The sequence below is a fragment of the Pongo pygmaeus genome, chromosome 12 (assembly GCF_028885625.2).
Source record: "Pongo pygmaeus isolate AG05252 chromosome 12, NHGRI_mPonPyg2-v2.0_pri, whole genome shotgun sequence".
NCBI lineage: Eukaryota > Metazoa > Chordata > Mammalia > Primates > Hominidae > Pongo > Pongo pygmaeus.
The window spans coordinates 23,825,158-23,843,052 of NC_072385.2; positions in this window are offsets into that span (position 1 = coordinate 23,825,158).

Sequence of the window (17,895 nt, forward strand, 5' to 3'; positions counted from 1 at the left end):
GGAGGCTGTGTTTGCTTATTGTTTAGTGACCAGATACCCACTTCAGGTCCTGAAGGAAGGAATCAAGCAAGACTATGGCCCAGACCTGTGCTTTCTGCTTTAAAAGTTATAACCAAGAGCCAGAACACCCCATGCCCACCAGGTCCCACTCTCAGAGCCCGCCTGTGGATTGCAGCCAAACCCATCTGTGTCCCCCTGTGGGGCCACATGAGCCGCCAGTTCTGAAGTCCAGGACATTTAGGCTCAGGAGAAATTGCACCTTGAAAGAGCGATGACCAGAGATGAGCAGCCTTTTAACTGGCCTCCATCTGTTGGTGTCTCAAAACTTCATCTGTCAGATACCAAAGGAATCAAAGAAAAGCTTCACCCAGAAAAGGGAATAATTCTTATTTCAGAAAGTTCCACCACAGGACTACTGTAATGTTCTATAGATGTGCCATAATTTTTCTGGGATTTTCGCCTTTGGATGCATCCATGGAATTCACATGCCATTTTCTTTGTGTGTTGCCTGGACTTGGGAGCTTTAAAAAATGCAGCCCAGGACCCAAGCCTTGGAAATTCTGATCCAGTTGCCAGGTGATGGACATTGAAAACTGCATTTTTTTTTTTTTTTTTTGAGACAGCATCTCTCTCTCTCTCTCTCTCTCTCTCTCTCTCTCTCTCTCTCTCTGTTGCTGAGGCTGGAGTGCAGCGGTGCAATCACAGATCACTGCAGCCTTGAACTCTTGGGCTCAAGCATCCTCCTGCCTCAGCCTCTTAAGTATCTGGGACTACAGGTGCATGCCACCATGCCCAGCTAATTTTTATTTTTTGTAGAGACATGGTCTCCCTATGTTGCCCAGGCTGGTCACAAACTCCTGGCTTTAAGCAGTCTCTCTGCCTCAGCCTCTGAAAACGCTGGGATTCCAGGGGTAAGCCACTGCACCTGGCGAGAAATCTGCATTTTTAAAGAGCTCTTTCAGAAGGTTCATTTATGGTCAGCCAGGTTTGAAAACCACTGACTGAGAAGGTACTGGAAGGTCCTGGCCTCAGCCTCATCATCACTGAGATCAAAGGGCTCCTGGAAGGTCTCAGAGATGGCATGGTCACCGCTAATTCTAGCCCAAGTGGAGCAGGAATGTGTGTGTCTGGGTGCACACTGCTGAGTCCAGCTCTCACTGGGGACTCAAGGGGACTCTAAACCTGTGGCTTCCATCCTGAGGGCTCTGGGAACTAGCTCTGCGCATTCATCTGCAGTCCAAGCCCCTTATACCCTCCAGTGTTGTTTTTCAAAATGTATACCTGTGTTCATGGTGCCTATGTTAAAAATACCACTAACCTCAGAGCAGCTTTTTACAAACCTATATCTCCATCGACAGTTACTAGAAGTGTACCTACTATTAACATCTGTCTTGGGTAGAGGACCAATGTGCGAATTTAAAATATATGTCTATTAAACAGAGCTCTTCAAGCATGGACAGGGTGGGAAGTCCTGGGGAGAGGGCCTCCCTGGAGCCAGTGGCCGCCTCTGAGTTAATGAGCAGCTGGGTGGCTGCTGCCCTGACCGCTGGGCAGGCAGTCACCCCACTCCCACCCCACTTGGGTGACAGCTGGCCCGGGGGCGGTCCAGGACTTGAGTCATCCCAGTCTGTGACAGGGAGGGCAACGTTAGAGAGGAGGGCCTGGGACAGAGTGAGCCTTTTGACCATGGAACTGCCTGGGGTGAGGGTGAGGGCACCGTGGCTGCCATTCTAGTGAAGCCCCACCCCACCCGATACTTCAGGCTGACTCCTAGATTCTTAGAAGAGTTTTCAGCCTGCCCAACATTGAGTGGAAGGTCTGGGTGTTAATGGCCTCAAAGGCTTCTGTCAGGCCCACAAAGACACCATGAACAAGTCCTCAACACCTGGCCAACCGCATGGCTGACCCCATGGTCCTTCCCTAGGCGTGGGCAGGGGCTATGGAGGGTGATCTGGCCAGCGTCTGATTCATAGGTGCAAATCAAAACAGCCACTGAAGCCCACGTGGCTTCCTGCGGGGAGGAAAGGAGATTTCACTCCTGCGCAGCCCAAGGGCACAAGAAGCCATGGCCATATGGCCATCTGGAGAGGAGAGCACACCAGACACCTGAGGCTGTGTGAGGTGAAGGCCAGCAGTGTCCGAATGCTCTCGGATGCCCCTGTGCTCAACAGCACGATCCCCAGGCCCCAGGCGCCCAGCTGGGAAATTCTGCTTGGTCCGTGGCAAATGCCCTTTCTGAGAAGCAACCACGACCTTCTCAAGAACACTTCAGAGGCACTTTTGCTCCTTCTCCATCAACCGACATCCTGTTTTGCTGGAACTCACGAGGCAGAGCGCACACAGCTTTGTTCCTGCACCCGCCCTCAGAGCTTTGCCACCTGTTTTCAGGCTGCCTCCGCCTCCAAACCCTGCGGAGCCCTCCCTGCCCCGGGCTTTGAAGCAGTTTCTTTGGAAGCTGCTGCACAGAGGTAACAACAAGCAACAACTCAGATCGCGTTCTTGTCAACGGAAGGGAGGGCCAGGTGGAACCGCCAAGGGGGCCATTTCTGGCTCTGCTGGAGGCTGTCAGCTTCTGGTGGGAGCCACAGCCTGAGGGCAGCCAGGATGGCTCTGCTGGGAGGGACACCCTGCCCAACCCTGGGAGCAGGTGACGAAGGCTCCTGGAGGCATGATCACAGCCCTGGGTCCCAGAGGCAGGAACAAAGCCCCCAGGGCAGGTGGGTGAAGGCTGCTGGGGGTCGGAGGGGAAGACTTGCTGCCTAGGAGCTCAGGCCGGGCTGAAAAGGGCAATGCCACAGAACCCCTAGAAGGAGCAGGACAGCAGTCAGTGTTCCAGACGAGACTGCAGAGGGCTGGGGAGCCAAGCACCAAGGGGACGTCAGGAGGGGCCATGAGGCCTCCTCTGAAGGCCACTGTGGCACCAGCATTCGTGAAGGGCCTGAATGACTCCTCTTTTAACGGACAGGCATCCAAGGGCTTCCTGAGAACCACAGAAAGCCTGGCACGGAGGTTGCTGCTTGCCTTCTAGGAATGATCTTAGATGTGCTGGTGGCGATTCCCCCTCCCTTTGGTGACCCCCCTGACATCTGCCCCAAGCGACTTCTCCAGGGCCAGCCTTAGAAGGCAGAGAGAGCCCGCTCTGGACTGCTGTCCCAGGCCCTGAGGGTGCCATGGGTTACATGTGTGTTTACATGAGTCTATGAGTTGAATCCCCATAAGCCTGGGGGAAGCACCATGTCTGAAGCAGCAGCTGCATTTGTAAGATGCAGATCTGAGCCAGTTTTTCATTATATCTGCAATGTTCATCAAGAAAGGGCCTCCGGGTTTGTGTTTACTGGACATGAATTGAGCTGCTCTCCAGGGATAAGAAAAAAATATTACAGCCCTGCTATGTGGGCACCCCATGGCAGCCCCCGGGGTTAAGGGGCAGCTTTCTTTCCAAGGAATCCCATTGCCAAAGATGAACCTTCAGGTAAGGGCTCAGAGCTGCTTGCTTGGGCAGATACTTCCAGCAGGGTTCCCAGGGATGTGAGTCCATCTCCCCACAAAGGAACCTGTGCTCAGGCGCTGTGCCCAGGCAATATCAAGATCTGCACCCTGGAAGCCTAAGGCTGTAGCCTCAGCCCCAGTTAAGGATCATGTGGTCTGGTCTGTCCCTTTGTTTTACAGATGGGGAAACTGAGGACCCAGAGGAAGCAAGAGCAGCCCCAGGCCACACAACCCTCTTTTTATTATTCATGCACTGACTACGCTGCAGAGGTTGGACCCATATCTCATTATTTGAATAGTAAATTGTTTTTTCTTCCTAACCCTTGGTCTGTTAGGTCTCTCACTGCGCCATGCATCCAAGAAAGAACGTTCTGAAGCTTTCCAATGCCACCCAATCCCTGTATCCTACTTTATGCTTGAAAGTAAAGCTCATGGGTTTTTTTCTACTTCAGGTTGTTTAAATAACCACAGTCGGTAGGGAGCGGTGGCTCACGCCTGTAATCCCAGCACTTTGGGAGGCCGAGGCGGGTGGATCACCTGAGGTCAGGAGTTAGAGACTAGCCTGGCCAACATGGTGAAACCCCGTCTCTACTAAATACACAAAAATTAGCCGGGCGTGGTGGAGGGTCCCTGTAATCCCAACTACTCGGGAGGCTGAGGCTTGAACCCGGGAGGCGGAGGTTGCAGTGAGCCGAGATTGCGCCATTGCACTCCAGCCTGGGCGACAAGAGCGAAAAACCGTCTCAAAAAACAAAAACAGTGAAAAAAAAACCCCACAATCAGTGCAGAGTGCTGAGCCCTCGGCCAGCAGTACCTCCCTCCCTCCCGGAACCCCTTCCTGGCTACCCTCAGGCAGGCCCCGCCCACTAGGTCACCCCTGGCAGGAGGGTGCCTCCTGGGTGCAGCTCACCTGGCGGGACCGGCGCCTCAGCGCTCTCGTGAAACTCCAGTGCCCAACCCAGTTCGGGCCAGCAGGTGGCGTTCGCGGAGCAAACACCGAGTGCGGCGAGTAAGCGAGCTTGTTCAGGCGGGGGCGTCTAGACCCTCACAGAACCCTCCACAAACCAGCAGCAGCTAAGAGGATGATACTGCCGGGGACAAGGAACAAAGGCTCCTTCCTGCGGCTGAGCGCGCCGCCAGCCCGAGGGTGGGGGCAGGGGACGCTCCCCAAGTCCCAGCAGGCGCCACCAGCGTCCCAAACGCCAGCGCACTCCGCCCGCGCCTCCTAGAGCGCCTGGCGAAACAGAGGATTTCCTGGCCGCTATCCTGGCGGGGCGCCCCCCACCTGCAGGGACCCCACCAGGGCTCAACAGCCCGCTGGGCAGAGCTGGGGGGATCAGAGGGCCCCAGGACTGTGGCGGGGCGTCCCGCCCACCCTACAGGGGCCTGTGCAGCTGCCGGGGTCCTCTCCGTTCCCCCTCCCCACAAGCCTCCGCAACCACTATGTGTCCCACTGTACACAGCACCCTTGACATAACTAACTCCATCTTAGAAAAAGACTGCATCTTACATATCATAGGACACTTCGCTAACAGGGACCAGATGTTTCGCCTGATCAATAAAGACTGCATCCAGCCAGACAAGGACATAACCAAGCACACTCCTCCACTCAGTCCTCATCAGAGGACACTGTGGCCATAAGAGCAGGACTTCAGCAGCCCCAAATGGCCGTCTTAACAGACCCAGTCTTAACAGTCACTGGTGATGAGCACCTGACATCTGCCCACATCAAAGACACTTCCTAAAAGTACCGAAGATTGCACCAGCCCACACCAGGAGATTTCTTTTTCTCTGTTACTCTCCTTGGACTGGTTTGTTAACCTTTTTCCTACCGCCCTTCTCTTCATGTTAAATGTTACTGTGTGCCGTGGAATGTTTAATCTATAACATTTATATACTGATTAAGTATATATGACTCTGCATGGCTTGTAATACTGACTGGCTTGTGGAGTGGCTTGAGCATGTGTGCTCTGACTTGGGAAGTGAACAGAAAGTACTAAGGACAACTGCCCCCTGGGGAACTCCACGGTGCTCATGGCTCCTGTGATTGAAATAACATCAATCAAAGTCTGACACTGTGGAAAGACAAAACATGTGCGGACCTGGTTATCCTTGCATTTGCACCGCTCACGACAGATGGCTCGGGACCCACGTGCACACACAATCCAGCTTCAGCTCTGAAGTAGCCATAAGCTCCCCAAGGCCACAGTCCCTTGGCCCTCTACCCAGTGTGTGCACACACATGCACGCACACACCTCCTACTGTCCCTTATGACCCTACGCAAAAATCCTTTCACTCCTCAGCGATCCTTGAGCTTTCTTTCAAAGGCCTTTGAAACACTTGCCTCCCGTCAACTCTCTGAGCTGGGATTCCCACGTAAGGGAACTTGTCCAGCCTCAATGGGGCAGCTTGTCTTAGGAGCTGGGCACTGAAGCCAGCCTGCCTGGATGTCAACCGTGGCCTCACCTCTTACTAGCTATGTGTTACTTTGAGCAAGTTTTTTAATTTGGGGATATAAGTGCTCAAGGTTATTAATTTAAATATGTAAGTGGATTACAACACTGTCAAGCACATGTCAAGTGTTCAATAAATGTCAGCACATTGAAAAAAAAAAACCTTAAAGTCACAGGACACTAACACACACCAAACAATATTCTAGTTAAGAATGAGGAGCTCAATCAACATCAAAGTAATGAGCAAATCTCTGAGGGTCCAGAATCACTGATTTGAGTGCTAAGAAAAAGGCCAAGGTGCTTCTGCCTGTCGCAGGCTGCAGAGCTGTGGCAGCCAGTGACAGCACTGTGCAGCATAGACACTCATTGCTTCTGCCTGCACCTAGAGCTCGGCTCTCATTTGCTGGCCTCTTTCTAAAAATAAATGAGCCTCTGGCCGGGCGCAGTTACTCACGCTTGTAATCCCAGCACTTTGGGAGGCTGAGGCAGGAGGATTGCTTCAGCACAGGAGTTCAAGACCAGCCTAGGCAACAAAGTGAGATACTGTGTCTACAAAAAGAAAAAAAAGATTAGCTGGGTGTGGTGGCATGTGCCTGTAGCCAGTTACACGGGAGGCTGAAGTACAGGCTCACTTGATCCCAGGAAGTCGAGGCTGCAGTGAGCTGTTTACACCACTACACTCCAGCCTGGTCAACAGACCGAGACTCTGTCCCTAAAAAAATCAAAAATTTTTTTAAAAATGAGCCTCTTAGAAGTAGCAGCACTGGGCTGTTGAGATGCTGACTCCAACTCACATGCCACAGGTCTAGGAGGAGCTCAGAAGGCTCCACTCCCTGAGCTGCTGTTTGTCCCCTGCAGCCCATCAGCCACCGATGACACCCAGCAGGACGCTTTACTCTCCACCCATGCTATACTGGCTGACAGTGTGGATTTTATGTAACACTCACGCGATGGAGAGCTCATTACTTTCAGAAAGCTAAGATGGTGGTGGAGGGTGCTGGGGGCGGACAGAAGAGTTAAGCAACACGACTGACGTCACACAGCAAGTTGATGAGTTTTCAAGCTGCAGTCCCCAGATCCCGTGTGCGTCCTGCCTCTGCCCCACAACCCTGACTTACACTTTAGGCTAGTGATAAACTGCAGTGTGAATGCATGATCTGCAGCTGAAAGGTGTTTGAAAACCGCTCAGGAGAGGAAGAGAAGGAAATGCGATTCTTTCAAGGTAGTCTTTGTCATGCAAATCTGGAATCATGTTGCTAGTAGGTATTTACAGCCCTTGAAGATCACACATCTAGCATTTCAAACAGAAGTGATTACCTCTGTAGGACACAAGCATTTCTTTTCTTTTCTTTTTTTTTTTTTTTTTTTTTGAGATGGAGTCGCTCTGTAGCCCAGGCTGGAGTGCAGTGGCGCAATCTTGACTCACTACAACCTCCGACTTCCTGGTTCAAGTGATTCTCCTGCCTCAGTCTCCCGAGTAGCTGGGATCACAGGCATGTGCCACCAAGCCTAGCTAATTCTTGTATTTTTAGTAGAGACGGGGTTTCATCATGTTGGCCAGGATGGTCTCGATCTCCTGACCTCGTGATCTGCCCGTCTCAGCCTCCCAAAGTGCTGGGATTACAGGCGTGAGCCACCGCGCCTGGCCCAGACACAAGCATTTCTAACTGCAAACTATTTCACTGAAAGGAGAGATAGGTTTCTACTAAAATCATCAATGTCTACATTGCAGCATTCAGTAAACAGGGACTGCTATATTTGGGAAGCTCTTCCTGTCCCCTGGTGGTTGTAAAGATGTTTAGATAAACTGCACACTAAAAAGTGTACTCTTGGCTGGGCGCGGTGGCTCACGCCTGTAATCCCAGCACTTTGGGAGGCCGAGGAGGGCGGATCGCGAGGTAAGGAGATCGAGACCATCCTGGCTAACACGGTGAAACCCCGTCTATACTCAAAATACAAAAAATTAGCCGGGCGTTGTGGTGGGCGCCTGTAGTCCCAGCTACTCCGGAGGCTGAGGCAGGAGGATGGCATGAACCCGGGAGGCGGAGCTTGCAGTGAGCAGAGATCGTGCCACTGCACTCCAGCCTGGGCGACAGAGCAAGACTCTGTCTCAAAAAAAAAAAAAAAAAGTGTACTCTTGGTTAAGTTTTGATATATATATATATACACACTGCGAAACCATCACACAACCAATTTGTTGAACATATCTGTCACCTGACCTGCAAAAGCTGCTTCATGCCCCTTTGTAATCCCTCCCTCACACCCATTTTACCCCCTCCCAGCCCCAGGCAACCACTGATCCACTTTCTGTTATTATAGACTAGTTCGCACTTCCTAGAATTCTACAGAAATGAAATCATACAGCATGTGCTCACTTTTTGGTCTTACTTCTTACACTCAATGCATTTTGAGATCCATCTGTATTGTGTATCAATAGTCCATTTCTTTCTTTTTTTTTTTTTTTTTTTGAGACGGAGTCTTGCTCTGTTGCCCAGGCTGGAGTGCAGTGGCGCAATCTCGGCTCACTGCAAGCTCTGCCTCCCGGGTTCACGCCATTCTCCTGCCTCAGCCTCCCAGGTAGCTGGGACTACAGGTGCCCACCATCACGCCTCGCTAATTTTTTTTGTATTTTTTTTTTAGTAGAGACGGGGTTTCACCAAGCTAGCCAGGATGGTCTCGATCTCCTGACCTCATGATCCACCTGCCTTGGCCTCCCAAAGTGCTGGGTTTACAGGCGTGAGCCACCGTGCCCGGCCCAGTAGTCCATTTTTATTGATCGTTCGTTTATCAAATGTATATCAACAGGTAAATGGCTACACAAATTGTGGTATATCCATACAATAGTTATTACTCAGCAATAAAAATGTAGCCATTTACCTGTTGATATACATTGGTGTTGTTTCCAGTTTTTATTACAAATTAAACTGCTATGGACATTTATATACAAGTCTTGGTAAGGGCAGATGCTTTTGTTTCTCTTGGATACATACCTAGGAAGGGAATGATCAGGTTATGTGGCAAGTGTATCTTTAACATTTTAAGAAACTGCCCAAGTATTTTCCAAAGTGGCTGTACCGTTTTACATTCCCACTAACAATATACAAGAATTCCAGTTATTTCATCCTATCTTCACCATTTGGCAGAAGGATCTTTAGACATTCTAATGTATGTGGTGGTATCTCTCAGTGGTTTTAACTGCATTTCTCTAATGACTGATAAGCACCTTTTCATAGGCTTATTTGCCATATCTATATCTTCTTTGGTAAAGTGTCCAAATATTTTGCCCATTTTTATTGTTATTTTCTAATTATGAGTTTTGAGATTTATATATTCTGAATACAAGTCCTTTATTAGATATGTCTGGCAAATATTTTCTTCCATGTGTGACTCACCCAGTCTGTGGAAGACTTTTTCAAACACATCTTTTCAAGAGAAGAAATTCTGAATTTTGATAAAGTTCAATTTATCAACATACAGATTGTGCCTTTGATATTGTAGCTATAGGTCACAAAGATTGCATCTAGGTTTTTAGCAGTTTTAGTTTTGGGTTGTAAATGTAGGTCTGAAACATCATTGGTTAGTTTTTGTATATAGTGTGATATATGGTTCAAAGCTCATATTTTGCATATGGATATCCATCTATTCCACCACCCCTATCTTTCTCCTATTCTCCTATCTTTTCTTCACTGAATTTCCTTTGCATCTTTGTCAAAACTCAACTGACCACATTTGGAGGGTGTATTTCTATATTCTATTTTCTTCCATTGATCTGTGTCTATCTTCACTGGTACCACAAGGTCAATGACTGTAGCTTTAGTCTGTTCAGTTCAAAGTGCTAATTTCCCCCTTTTTATTTTTGTTCTTTCTCATGGTTATTTAGATGTCATTTAGTTTCCAAATATTTGGATTTTCCAGATGCTACTGATTTCTAATTTAAACCCACTGTGATCAGAATATATACTCTGTGTGACTTAAATCCTTTTAAATTTATTGAGACTTGTTTTATGGCCCAGAACATAGTCCATCTTGGTAACTGTCCTGTATGCCCTTGAAAACAGTATGTATTTTGTTGTTGTTGGTAGAGTGTTCTGTAAGTCAATGACAGGCCACAGCAGGAGGATTGGTCGAGGCCAGGAGTTCAAAACCAGCATCGGCAAAAAGGTAAGGCCCCCATCTCTACAAAAAAATTAAAAATTAAAAATCAGCTGAGTCCAGTGGCACATGCCTACAGTCCCAGCTGCTCAGGAGACTGAGGTGGGAGGATCCCTTGAGTTTCGTTGTTCGAGGCTGCAGTGAGTTATGATTGTGTCACTGCACTCCAGCCTCTGCAACAGAGAGAGGCCCCATTTCTTAAAAAAGAAAAGAAGAAAAAAGAAGCCAATGAAGTCCAAGCTGGCTGATAATGCTGCTCACATCTTCTATATCCTTACCAATTCTATTTGTGCCAATTACTGAGACAGGGATGTTAAAATCTCTATTAATTGTGGCTCTATTTTTCATTGTAGTCCAATCGGTTTTTGCTTTATGTATTTGAAGTTCTATTTGTAGGTGTCTGAATGTTTAGGACTGCTATGTTGTCCTGATGAATTATTATTATAAAATGGCCCTCTATATCCCTAGTAATAGTCCTTGCTCTGAAATCTACATTGTCTAGTATTAACATATCCTTCAGCTTTCTATGAACTTACATTAGCGTGGTTTATTTTTCCACCCTTTTACTTTTAACCTATCAGTCTTCATATCTAAAGTGGATTTCTTATAGGCAACATATAGTTGGGTCTTGCTTTTTAAAAATGAAATCTGGTAATTTCTACTGTTTAATTGACATGTTTAGACTTCTGGTTTCTGGTCTGGTGTATAAGGAGCCTGGGGGCCAACACTCCATACTAATAAGTAAAAACTTAAAGAAACTGAAAAATCAAAACCTCTTCTTAGATTTATCAAAGAATTGAGTTCACAAGGCAAACTGGTGTCTCCAGAAGTTGAGAAATTGGCTAGATTCAAAGAATCACAACTTACCAGAGCAGAAACCCACTGGCAGAACCATTCCAGGAAGAAGTTCAGGGTAGGGAAACCTAAACTGTAACTGATGAATTGCTAGAGGCTCAGTGTGGCCAAGTTTGAAAGGTGAAAACTCCAGGCGGACCCAGTCATGGTGGGGAACATTTCTACGAGTTCTACCTCCAGGAACTTACCATGTTCCCACAGTGAACACCTACCAGGCTCCTCCTGCTTCCGGCAAGGAAACAGGGAAAGTAACCATTTTGAAATACGACAGAATGCGTTCTCAAAAAGTCTTGCCCTTATGATAAACTGTGTTATCAGAGCCTATCTGACCTGAGAGAAGGGAAATACTCAACTCTGTTATCCTGTTCTAAGTGGGTAAAAACCGAGGAGTACTTGTAAAGATTATGGCCCAAGGCCACAGATTCACTAAAAGACTAAGACCTAATCACAGGACTAGAGAAGCTGCTTCTATCCCTCACCTTAACTCGCCAGATCACTAAAGGCCTATTTGAAAGAGTTCCCTTTACCCAGTACATCATGTTTGTCCAACAACAAATTACAAGGCATACTAAATGACAAAAAACAGTCTAAAGACACAGAGCAAGCATCAGAACCAGACTCTGATATGGCAGGGATGTTGGACTCATCAGACTAGGAATTAAAACAACTACAATTAATATGCTAAGGGCTCTAATGGAAAAAGGGGACAACCTGCAAAAACATGCAGGTAACGTAAGCAGAGGGATGAAAATTCCAAGAAAGAGTAAAAAACATGCTAGAGATTGTAAAAAGTGCTGTAGCAAAAATGAAGAATGCCTTTGATGGACTCCTCAGTAGACTGGATACAGCTGCGGAAAGAATCTCTGAGCTTGAGGACATGTCAGTAGAAACTTCCAAAACTGAAAATCCAAGAGAAAAAAGACTAAACAACAACAACAAAAAACTGGAACAGAATATCTAAAAACTGTGGGACAACAAAAAGTGTAACATACACCTAATGGGAATATCAGAAAGAGGAAAGAGAAAAAGGAACAGAAAAACGATTTGAAGCAATAATGACTCAGAATTCCCCCAAATTAACATCAGATATCAAACCACAGATCCAGGAAAACACACACACACACACAAACACACACACACACACACAAAGGTGCCAAAAAAGTACACCTACACGTCATATTCACCCTACAGAAAATCAAAAATTAAGAAAAAACCTTGAAAGCTTTCTCTGCCCGCACGTGTCATGGTGGCATCAGGCACAGCCTCAATGTGCAAAACAATGCCTGCAAGTTCATGGACCTGAATGTGCCATGGAAATACTCTGCCAGCAACTGTGGCATTGGTGCCAAGGACCTCACGTCCATCCAGATAAAGTGGCCAAAGTTGACAAGGTTGCAGACAGGTTTAATGGCCAGTTTAAAACCTATGCTATTGGCCAGGTGCAGTGGCTCACTCCTGTAATCCCAGCACTTTGGGAGGCCAAGGTGGGCGGATCACTTGTCAGGAGTTCAAGACCAGCCTGGCCAACATGGTGAAACTCCGTCTGTACTAAAAATACAAAAATTAGCTGGGCGTGGTGGTGCACGCCTGTAATCCTAGCTACTGGGGAGGCTGAGGCATGAGAATCGCTTGAATCCAAGGAGGTGGAGGTTGCAGTAGGCCAAGATCGCGCCACTGCACTCCACTTCAGCCTCGGCAACAAAGCAAGACTCCATCTCAAAAAAACAAAAACAGAAACAAAACCTATGCTATCTGCAAGGCCATTTGCACAACGAATGAGTCAGATTACTCCATTCTTTGAATGGCCAAGGCGACAGCATTGTTTCAAAGAACTTCTGACTAGAGAGCATCATGAATGTGCAGTATTTCTCATAAAGAGTTTTAAAAAAATCTTGAAAGCTAAAGGAAAAAACATCCTACCTATAGAGAGCAAAAATAGAATTATATCCAACTTCTCCCCAAAAACCATGCAAGCAAGAGTGGAGTGAAATATTTAAAGTAGTGAGAGAGAAAAAAACACCCCACCACCTAGAATTCTGTATCCTGTGAAATTATCCTTCAAAAGTAAAGGAGAATAAAGATTTTCTCAGACAAACAACAGGGAATTTGATGCCTTGTGAGAAATGTTAAAAAGTTCTTTAGAGAGAAGAAAATGACAAAAGTCAGAAACTTGGTTCTACATAAAGGAAGAGCATCAAAGGAGGAATAGGTGAAAGGAAAATAAAAACTTTTCATTTTTCTTGGTTGATCTAACAGATAACAGTTTGTTCAAAGTAGTAATAGCAACAATGTACTTGATGAGTATAGTTTATATAAGTAAAATGAATGACAGCAAGGGACAAGAGGGGGGAATTAGGAATACTTTATTAATGCAAGGTACTCGCACTACCCAAGAAGCAATATACTGTTATTTGAAGTTGGCCTTGGATAGTTGTAAACGTGTTCTGCAAGATCTATGGTAACCACTAAGGAAAGTTTAAAAAAAAAAGAGTATATGCCAAGAAAGGAGAGAATATGGAATCAAAAGGCAGAAAAAGTAGAAAACAAAAATAGGAACAAAGAACAAGGGCAGCAGATAACAGTAATGTTATGGCAGACATTAGTTCAATTCTATCAAGAATCACTTTAAATGTCAAAGGTCTCAATACACGAATGAAAAGACAGATTGTCAGAAGAGGCAGATTTTGATTCTTGATCAAAAATCAAGTATATACTGGCTACAATAAACCCACTTTAAATATAAAAATGTATGTAGATTAAAAGTAAAGGAATGGAGAAAGATATATCATGCTAACACAAATCAAGAGAGTAGCTATATTAATTTCAGACAGAGCTGACTTCAGAGCAAGGAAAATTAGCAAGGATATGGGAAGATGACATGATGATAAGGGGTCAATTTTCCTAGAAGACATATCCTTGTTTTTTGGGGTACAAACATGGCTCATTACAGTCTCAACCTCCCAGGCTCCAACAGTCCTCCTGCCTAAGCTTCCTTGTAGCTGAGACTACAGGCACGCACCACCGTGCCTGGCTAATTTTGTAACTTTTCGTAGAGACGAGGTCTCATCATGTTGCCTAGGTTGGATAACAATCTTTAATGAACAACAGAGCATCAAAAAATACATGAGGCAAAAACTGAGAACTGCAAGGAGAAATAGAGGAATCCAGTATTATAGGTTAGAGACATCAACACCCCTCTCAAGAAACGGACAGATCTAGCAGGAGGAACATCAGTAAGGACACAGTTGAAAGTTACCACCACCATCAACCAACTGGTTATAATGAACACATTTAGACCATTTACACTTTAGGTGATTATGAATATGGCTGGGTTTAAATCTACTATCTTGCGTCTTGTTTTCTATTTATTTTACCTGTTCCTTGTTCCTCTTTTCCTGTCTTCTTTTAGAATACAATCTGAAAACTTATTAATAAAAAAGTTTTAAGATTGCATTTGCATCCTCTTTGTTGGCTTAATAGCTGTAACTGTGTTACTTCAGTGATTCCTTTAGGGCAAATTTTTAGTGCACATCTTTAACTTAAACGAATCTACCTTCATATGATACTACAGGACCTCAAATATGTAAGAACCGCATGACTACGTATTTCCATTTCTCCCCTCTGCCTTTGTGCTATTATCATGTTTTACTTCTACATGTTGAAAACCACATTATTTTTGCTTTAAGTGGTCAATTAGGTGTTAAAGATATCTAAATAAAAGGATATATGAAATCCTTTATGCATATAATAACCTACCTAGTTATCATTTCTAGTGTTCATTTATTTGCATAGAAGCAGGTTTCCATCTGTTACTATCTTTCTTCTGCACAAAGTACCTCCTTTAACAACTCTTATAAGGCAGGTCTGCTGATTCTTTCAGATTTTATGTCTGGAAAACCCTCCATTTGGCCTTCATTTTTGAAAGATATTTTCATTAGGTAAAGAATTCCAGGTTGGTAATATCTCTCTCTACATACTTTAAAGATGGTGTTTCCCCATCTCTTACCTTGCGTTGTTTCCTACAAGAAAGCTGCTGTCATCTTTACCTTTGTTCCTCTGTACCTAATCTTCTCTCTTCCTCACTTCTAAAATTTCATCTTTATTGCTAGTTGAAATTTGATTGATACAGTTATTATATTTCTTGGGTCTCAGTAGTTGCCATCAATTCAGCTATTATTTCTTCAAAAAAACTTTTTTTTTTGAGATTTGCTCTGTCACCCAGCCTGGAATACAATGGCGCGGTCTCGGCTCACTGCAACCTCCACCTCCTGGGTTCAAGCAATTCTCCTGCCTCAGCCTCTGGAGTAGCTGGGGTTACAGGTGCCTGCCACCATGCTTGGCTAATTTTTGTATTTTTAGTAGAGACAGGGTTTCACCACGTTGGCCAGGCTGGTCTCGGAACTGCTGACCTCGTGATCCACCCGCCTCGGCCTCCCAAAGTGCTGGGATTACAGGCGTGAGCTACTGCGCCTGGCCATTTCTTCGAATTGTTTTTTATACCTCCTTTCTCCAGGGACTCCAATTATATACATATTTGGCTCCCAAAGTTGTCCCATAGTTCTCTAATGCCCAATTTCTCCTACCATCTCTTCTTCAGTCTTTTTCCTGTTTCAGTTGCTGTCTTCAAATTCTTTCATCTTTTTCTGAGATGTCCAATCTGCTGTTAACCCCATTCAGCGTTTTTCATCAGATATTGCAGTTTTCATCTCTAGAGGTTCAACTTGGTGTTTTTTATCTTCCATGTTTTTCTCTCTAGCTTTCTGAATTATGACTGTATGGAATACAGTCATAATACCTGCTTTAATGTCCTTGTCTACTGATTGTCATTGTGCCATTCCTGGGTCAGTTTTGATGGACTGATTTTTCACTTCATTATGAGCTTATGTTCATGCTTCTTTGCATGCGTAGTATTTTTTTTTTTGAAACGGAGTTTCGCTCTTGTTGGCCAGGCTGAGTGCAATGGCGTGCTCTTGGCTCACCACAACCTCCACCTCCCTGGTTCAAGTGATTCTCCTGCCTCAACCTCCCAAGTAGCTGGGATTACAGGCATGTGCCACCACGCCTGGCTAATTTTTTTGTATTTTTAGTAGAGATGGGGTTTCTCCATGTGGGTGAAGCTGGTCTCAAACTCCTGACCTCAGGTGATCTGCCTGCCTCGGGCCTCCCAAAGTGCTGGGATTACAGGCATGAGCCACCGCGCCTGGCTGCCTAGTGACTTATTAGATGCCAAGTATTGTATATTTTACTTTATTGGGTATATTTTTTGTATTCCTATATTCTTGAGCTTTGTTCTAGAACTCAATTAAGTTACTTGTAAACAGTTGTGTTCCAGTTTGGTCTTGTTTCTAAGCTTTCTGAGTTGGGACCAAGGGTAGTTTTTATGCAGAGTTAATTTTTCTACTACTAGGGCATCTTAGTTCTCTTCCAATGCCACCTAGATTACAAAGTTTTCCACTGTGACTGTTGATAACAGGCACTATTTTCCACTCCAAACACTGTTCCCGCTAATTCTTTTGGGTGAGTTTCCTCACAGGCATGCACTGTTAGTGTGTAACTAAATATCTGATAGAAACTCTCTGCAGATCTTAGTTCTCCTGCTGTGCAACTCTCTCCTCAAAGGCATTCTCCCCTGTGAACTCTAGCCATTTCGACTGCCCAACTGCACCTCAACTCCAGGAGACCGCCAGGTCCTGATGGGGTAACCCTTCCTAGAACCACGGACTCTCCACAGATAGTAAGTACGGATAATTTTGTTTCCCCTCTCCAAAGGATCATTGTCCTTTATTGCTTGAAGTTCATTGTCTTTATATTTGCTGGGTATTTAAGAAAAGAAGGAAAACTAACAAGACAGATAACCTTTAGGAAATAACTACCTGACTCTAGCAAAATACCACACACAAAAAAAGGGGGCCCACCCACACCAGACAACGTCACAGGCTGAAAACTTTCACCATCCAGCCTAATATGGCCTGCTCCCTATCCCATGGTGCCATTAGGGTGCTCCTCTTACTTCCAGCAGAAAGGCCTCAGCAGAGGTCCCAAGGACAGCAACAGGAGGAAACCTGGATCTCCATCCTCACAGGCAGTAACGAGGCAGTGCCCCATCCCATAACAGCACCATCAGAGGAAGCATGCTGAGAGATTTAAACAACATAACAGTGAAGATGTCAAGGATACAGCCAAAGTCACTCACCATAACAAGAACCAGGACATTATAAACTTGAATGAGAAAAAACCTCAAGGGATGTCAACACTAAGATGACACACATGTTGAAATTTTATGACAATTTTTTTTCTTTTAGAGACAAGGTCTCACTCTGCCACCGAGGCTGGAGTGGCATCAACAAGGCTCACTGCAGCCTCAACCTCCTGCAATCAAATGATCCTCCCGCTTCAGCCTCCTATGTAGCTGGACTACAGGCGCACACCACCATGTGTGTCTAACTTTTAAATTTACTTTTACTTTTTGTAGAGATGAGGTCTCACTTTGTTGCCTAGGCTGATCTCAAACTCCTGGGCTGAAGCAATCCTCCTGCCTCAGCCTCACAAAGTGCTGGGGTTACAGGTGTGAGCCACCACACCCACCTGATGACAAGGATTTTAAAGCAGCCACCATAAAAATGCTTCAGTGAGCAATTATAAACACTCTTGAAGCCATTTAAAGAAAAAAAAAAACAGTCTCAGCAAATAGCCTCAGCAAAGAAAGATAAGATATAAAAAAAAAATCAAATGGAAATTTTAACTTAAATATACAATGACAGCCAAAGTTAAAGTACTGCATGGATGGTTCAAGAGCAGAATGGAAAGGAAAGAGAAAATAACCAGTTATTCTGAAGATAAAACAATAGAAATTACCTAAACTGAGCAACACAGAGAAAACAGACTGGAAAAAAAATAAACAGCGCCTCAGGGACTCACGGGACAATAGGAAAAGATTTAACATTT